We start from the raw sequence: 6615 nt of genomic DNA, 5'->3' as shown, positions 1-6615 counted from the left end.
AATGTGGAATCTTGTTCTAAGACAATGACTCAAGATGGTGGAAATCGTGTTACTTTATTTTTGCCTCCATGTTTTTCACACTGATAAAAACATGTACTTCTTTCCCTCTGAGGCCCACTGAGTCAGGTAATTGTAGTTTTTTCACCTGATAGTTCACATTTTTAAAGTATGGGGGGTAATGATGCTCTTCTTCGTCACAGGGACTGTCTCTCGCTATGTCTTGAAGCAGTGCTGAAAACCTGCTTGTACCTCTGCTTGCTTTAATAATAGAGCTGCTGTGGTGACTCAGATGGGCTTGACCTGAGAGTCTTGTAGAGTACAAGGGCAGAGAAAGAGCAAGAGACAAGATGGAGTTCAAGGGCACAAGGAGGAGATGGTTGAAGGAAGGAGGAATATAAAGCAGGGGAGTGGAGCTTATGGACACAGCAGAGAGCAAAGAGCGTGAATCAAGAGATGAGCCTAGAGGGTAAGAGGGACAAACAGTTAGAAAATGAAGACTATAAATATTAAAAAAATAAGCCATCCTTTTGAGGAGAGAGGGAAAACACATCTTGGGGTTGGTTTGTTTGTTTTCTCTTTGTTTTTGTCAGTCCTTCTCTTGTAATAAGTCAATACCTAAAGGAAGCAAGTATAATACCTTCATAATATGCTGGATTCTGGATCTACTTGAGAGAGTCCAGCGGAGGCTACGAGGATGATTAAGGGACTGGAACACCTGCCTTATGAGGAAAGGCTGAGAGACCTGGGGCTTTTCAGTCTAGAGAGGAGAAGACTGAGGGTGGATCTAGTTAATGTGTATAAATACATGAGGGCTGGGTGTCAAGAAGGCAGGGACAAGCTCTTTTGACTTATGCCCTGTGACAGAATGAGGGACAATGGACTCAAACTTGAGCATAGGAAGTTCCCCCTCAACATAAGGAAAATCTTCTTTACTGTGAGAGTTACAGAGCACTGGAACAGGCTCCCCAGAGAGGTTGTGGAGTCTCCTTCTCTGGAGACTTTCAAGACCTGTCTGGATGCCTTTCTGAGTGATCTGCCCTAGTTGTGTGTGGTTCTTTGGTCCTGCTCTGGCAGTGGGGTTAGACTCAATGATCTTCGGAGGCCCCTTCTGATATTCTGTGATTCTGTGATTAGTCCAACAGTGGCAAAGTCCCCTTTTTGAAACATCTCCCACAACACAGCTATTTTTTTTTTTTTTTAGAAACAAAAACTGATGCGACTACAGATCTCAGTAGTTTAATTTACAAAAAACCATAAAGCCTCTTTAAGGTACACTATTTAAACTCACTGCGGTGCTCAAGTAAAAGTAGATGTTTCATTTAGAGACCTTTGGTTGACATAATTAGATATTTATATCTCTTTAAAGTATGTAGCAAAGCTTAGGAAAATATTTCAGTGTGTTTTGCAGATACACTCTTTGGCGGATGATACTGTGTAAGTATAGTCAGAAAATGTCTTGATGAGTTTGAAAGCTTGTTTAGACTTCCTTGTTGCTTCAGTAGAGCAAGCTGAAAATAGTTGCTAGATTAGCTAAATCCTCAAGCTCCTGTAGCCCAGTGGGTTTTGCTTCTATACACACATGCTGCTGGTCATACCTGTAGTTTAATCCATGCTTAGTTTATGTCACCTTGACCTGAATCCAACCAGGACAGAGGCCAAGTGGGGAATTAGTGTTGGGAGCACAAGCTCTGTTCAGCCTCTGAGTCAGCACAACCCAAAAGCATCCCTAGAGTTTCATTGTTTCATACAATTGCAGCAGAGAGGACTGTGACTGAGTTAGCATGCTGTTTGTGGTGGAGAGTTAAAACCATACATTGTTGTGTGTAGGTTGCCTAAGCAGCATAATATTCTTGGCATTGCAGAATCAGAAGATGAAATTGTTTCTGAGTGTCACTGCAGTGGTAAGTCTTCTCTAGTTAAACTCAGAGGGAATTTTACTGTTGAGCTCAGTAGGGCCAGAATGTGATTTTTAGCACACAGGACATCAGTAGATATAAAGCATGAGGCAGTCTGTGAAGCCATTACTCATGTAAATGTGTTGTACTGAACTTCTCATCGCATAGGTCTTGTGTTCTATACTTTCCTGTTCAGTGTGGACATGGAATATCTCGTGGGTCTTCTTCATCCTTCCCTTTTAACCATGTGTCTGTGGCTATGGGGAAAAAAGGATGTTCCCCAAACCAGTACCAACTTATTACAATGGTACTCAACAGAAAAATACAGAGGGGATGTATTTCACTACAAGGAAATTTCACATTTATGTATATTGTTCTCATCAATGACAGGCTTCAGTCCTGACTGAGCTTTCATTCTTGTAATAGTGACTCCATTCTAGCCACACAAACTAAAGAGTTTTTCCAGAGTTACACACAGAGATGGGCAGAACTACACACTACATGGAATGCAGGCTCAGTTCCTGAAGTTTGTCAAAAGCCTGTTGACCCTGCAGCTTCGCACTGGCCAGACTGTAGCTATTCCTAAGGCAGGGGTGTTCAGTCTCTGCTTTACTTCTGTCTGAATCTGCTAGGTTGCAGAGGTAAGATAGCATTGATCCACTAGGTAACTCCTCTAAACTAATAAGTTGTCACCCAAGTCCACAGTCCAAACAGGAATTAAGGAGGATACAGTGTGGAATTTTCTCAGTTACATCAAATCTGTGCTAATTTGAGTGTGATGCCTTTTTTCACACCTGGTTTGCCAGTGTGTTAGCAGGGGTTACTCAGCCTGTGCCAGAAGAGGGCAAAAGTTAGCAGCAGCTTGGGGAGAAGCTGCTGTTTGTGAATGGAGTTAGTCTTAATATAGACTGAGTTCCAGGCACAGGAGCAAAACTCAGCATGACAAGACCTTGGAAAGTCTGCAGGTGACAGTGGAGGCGCTGAGTGCCATTTCCTCAAATAGGAGGAAATAGGAAGTACAACATGATTGCAGAGCAACATGCTGTTACCTCACTGTTTCTACTCTGTTCTTGGTATAAAAATAACAGAATTCCCAACGGCTGCCAGTGCCAGCTTAAAAGACCTCTGCTTTGTGAAAAATAAATGCCAGCCTTATGTCAGGCTATTAGGCATGTCAGTATTACATTTTTGGCACATGCAACCCAGAGTTCTGACAATAATGCAAAAATTCAGCTTAGGTTTCTAATTCAGTTTTCAAAAAAAAATAATCCAAAGTGAATCCAACTCCTTGGCACAACAATATCATGTTTGCATAGAATGTTCACACGGGCTCTGGAGAAAAATGATCATGGTACCTCATTTGGTTTTTGCAGTTTTGTCATGTCACAGCTGTAAATAAAATTGATATCACCAGTTTAGGTCAAAACTGCAGCAGAGCAGAACGCTCAGTTTCATGAGCATTTTAAAGCTGGGGCTTATGCTCAATGGAATAACTTTGTCATTGTCAATTGAGTAACTTTGTTACTGACAAAGATAAACTGATGGGGATTTGAATACTCAGACAATAAGTTTAAGGAACAGTGTTTGTCATCAAATAAATGTAAATATTTTTATTTTAAAAAATGTCAATGGCACCTTAGAGGCAGTGATGACTACACAACAAAATATACAAAAATTACATTTTTGCAGTTGCATCTTTCCACAGTGCTGCACAAAATGAAAATGATATGAGAAACATTGTAGATCACACACTGAGACAATTAAGTTCAGTGAATAAACAGACTATTTTTGGTACACCTTGACACTCACCTTGATACTACCAGACCCAGGTTCCCTGGGTAAAAAGGAAAGGTGGCTTTGTGCAAATCTTCCCAACAATAGTATAACTTAATATGCTAAACATACAGCAAATTGACCATACAAGATAATTTGATTAGTCCTCATGCAGTCTTTATATACAGCATCATCTCAGTTTGCTTTTTCAGGGAAAATTCATTAATTTATTATTTTTTTTGTCTTTCGCGGCTCTAATATAAAATTGTCGGATTCTTCTCAGCATCAGAGAGACCATTCAAACTTTATCTGAAACTAAGCCTTCTATAATCTCTTGCATTTTAAAGGGGAGCAATTTATTTAATTAAAGGCCACGTTCTGGCATGATGGTAAATTAAAAAAGCCGATAGCTCTTTGCTTGATTAAAAAAAGAGAATGAACTTGCCTGATTGCTACTTTTAGATGGACTTTCAGAAGTGATTAAATTCTGTTATCCAAATGAAAGTGTATCATTACATTAATCTTTGTTTGCCTTCTGTTGTACCATTGAATCCAGAAGTACAATGTCTGTATCACAGTGGAAAGGGCTTGGTTTCAAAAACTGGTTTCCATACTGCCTAAATGAACCACAAGCTTCTGTGGGTTGTTTGGGCTTTTTCTCTAAATAATTTCTTGTTCATCGATTTTAACTCCAGAAAATGCTGCCTGTGATTATGTGGTTGCTTTTGTGTCAAACATAAGCCTGACCCAATTCCTCTTTGAACAGCAGTGTTCAGCTTTGACTTCAAATGTTGGAGCCCTTGTTTATGTCATTCATAAGCTAGTAATTCACTTGTAACCCTTATGATTAGAAAACTGAAGGTTATGTTTACACGGGATTTTTCTAGCTTCATCTTCCAGTCAGTGGATCATGTGTCTTTCCTACAGCAAATTGCCTTCACCTATTGAATTTCTCTTCCCCAGATAAGCAGTCATGATTCATTCAAAGAAAACCATTGGCTTTTAAATATCTTTCATGTAGTGCAGGGATCAGATCTATATGTGATGGTTCTGCAGCAGAGGCACTGGATAACACAAGCATTTTGATATTCAATTAAAAAGAAGTCTGATTTGATAGTGCTTTTCTAAGAATTCAGAACAAGCAGACATCCCAGGAGTGCAGTAAAATAAGAAGTTGCACGAACACACATAACGTAAAGCAGAAAGGTGAAGGAATTTAAACTGGGTCTCATTCAGTGCTGTCAGTGACTAATTGGATGTTCAACAATACTGGAGTTACAGTTGAAGCTAGTGGAGGGATCCATTATACCAGTTTTAGAGGAAACTTAATTTAGACCTTAATGCTGAGATGGGAAGAGATCAGGAAAATTGTACTAACCTTCACAAGGAACTGCCTCCCCTGAAACCTCTGAGCAAAAAAAGCTGCCAAAAGCCTATTGAACAGGTATTAACAACTAACCGAAGGACTTTTCAGTTGGAGAACTACTGTCAAAGTGAAGTGAAATAATTGACTACCAACGCAGCACCAAGCAGGAAAGACACAGTCTGGCAGCTTTTTGTTGAGTGTTTTAGAGGCCCATGATGAGTAAGCTTAAAGACTATACTAAGAATGTCTAATATATATGAGGATATAAAGACAAACTGACAGAATCCTGACAGAACATGCTTAATTGATTGAGAAGCTGAACAAAACTTTCATTAAGAAGAGGTCTTGCAGCTGTTTGGGATGGCCTAGGCACACTTCCATAGCCAGCTGCACACACTCATCTAATCCCAGCCTACCCAGTAGAAGTGATGCTGATACTGAAACTAGTGGCATGAGCATCACTGCTGGCTAGCCCAGCCACCAGCCCACTTTCCATCCAGGTACAGACACAGGTGGCAGGCCTCTGCTACCACATCCTGGACCTGCTTGTAGATGTTCCCTGGAGGCACAAGCTAGGAAGAACCTTTCTAGACTGAAGCTGCCCCATCATTCTGCAGGGAGGCTGCCTAGAGTGCAGTTTGAGGGGCAGCTAACGATTCACTGCAGCAATGAAGACAAAGGCTTATCTCCCTTATTGTCCCCCTTCACACTTGCAAGACCTTTCCATTAGCCCTTGAAGTCTCTAGAGGTGGAGAACTATCCAGCTCTTCCAGTGTGTTTCCTCCCACTTCGTCAGCTAACACGGCATATGGAAGATTGCAACATGCACCAGTGTCAGCCCAAGGTAAGAAAGGGGAGGGTGAAGGCAGAAGGGGAGACCTCCCTCCCCTTTGGGTGGCCTTCCACGTGGAAGAGCTCCTGGCACTGCAGCTTTACTCTGTGCAAAACTATAGCAGTTTCACCCAAAAGCAGGCTTTTGCCCTTCATTATCATTTTTATTTTCTTGATGTATGTAACATCCTCCAGTGATTTAAATCTAGCAGGGAGAATAACCTAGGGAAGTGCTGTGCCCATTTACCAATTAGGGTTGTTTTAATTTGCATGAGTAACATCATGCAGCCTGTACAGCTTTTTCTGTGTGCTCTGCCAGATATAAAGCCAATATGGAACCACCTGACCCTTCTGTTTCCAATTTGGACCCTGTCAGATTTTATCAAGACAGTGAGCAATCTTTCATAGGCCCATTGATTTTATGTTCTACCCTCATTTTACACTGAGGTCATCTTCCAGGATTGTCACAGGATGCCCTTGAAGCAGAAGCCTTCACATCCCACATAATACTAACCATTTTCCTGCCTGACCTTGAGACTACCTGGCATCACGTTTTTAACTATAGGCACTAGAACTGGGAGGATTATATCTTTAAGCATATAACCACACAACAGGCAAGTGAGTTTTTCTTCTGTAAGTTATTAATATGTGGTGTTTCTTGCACATGTAACCCTTCTGGACCTGTTTAACAAAATGCCTGACAAAGCGTTTTCTCAAGCAGCCAAACTAGAAGGTGGTTGTGCAAACTGA

The sequence above is a fragment of the Apus apus genome, chromosome 1, assembly GCF_020740795.1.
Source record: "Apus apus isolate bApuApu2 chromosome 1, bApuApu2.pri.cur, whole genome shotgun sequence".
NCBI lineage: Eukaryota > Metazoa > Chordata > Aves > Apodiformes > Apodidae > Apus > Apus apus.
The sequence above is the reverse complement of the archived record's forward strand: the minus strand, read 5'-3'. Positions refer to the sequence as shown.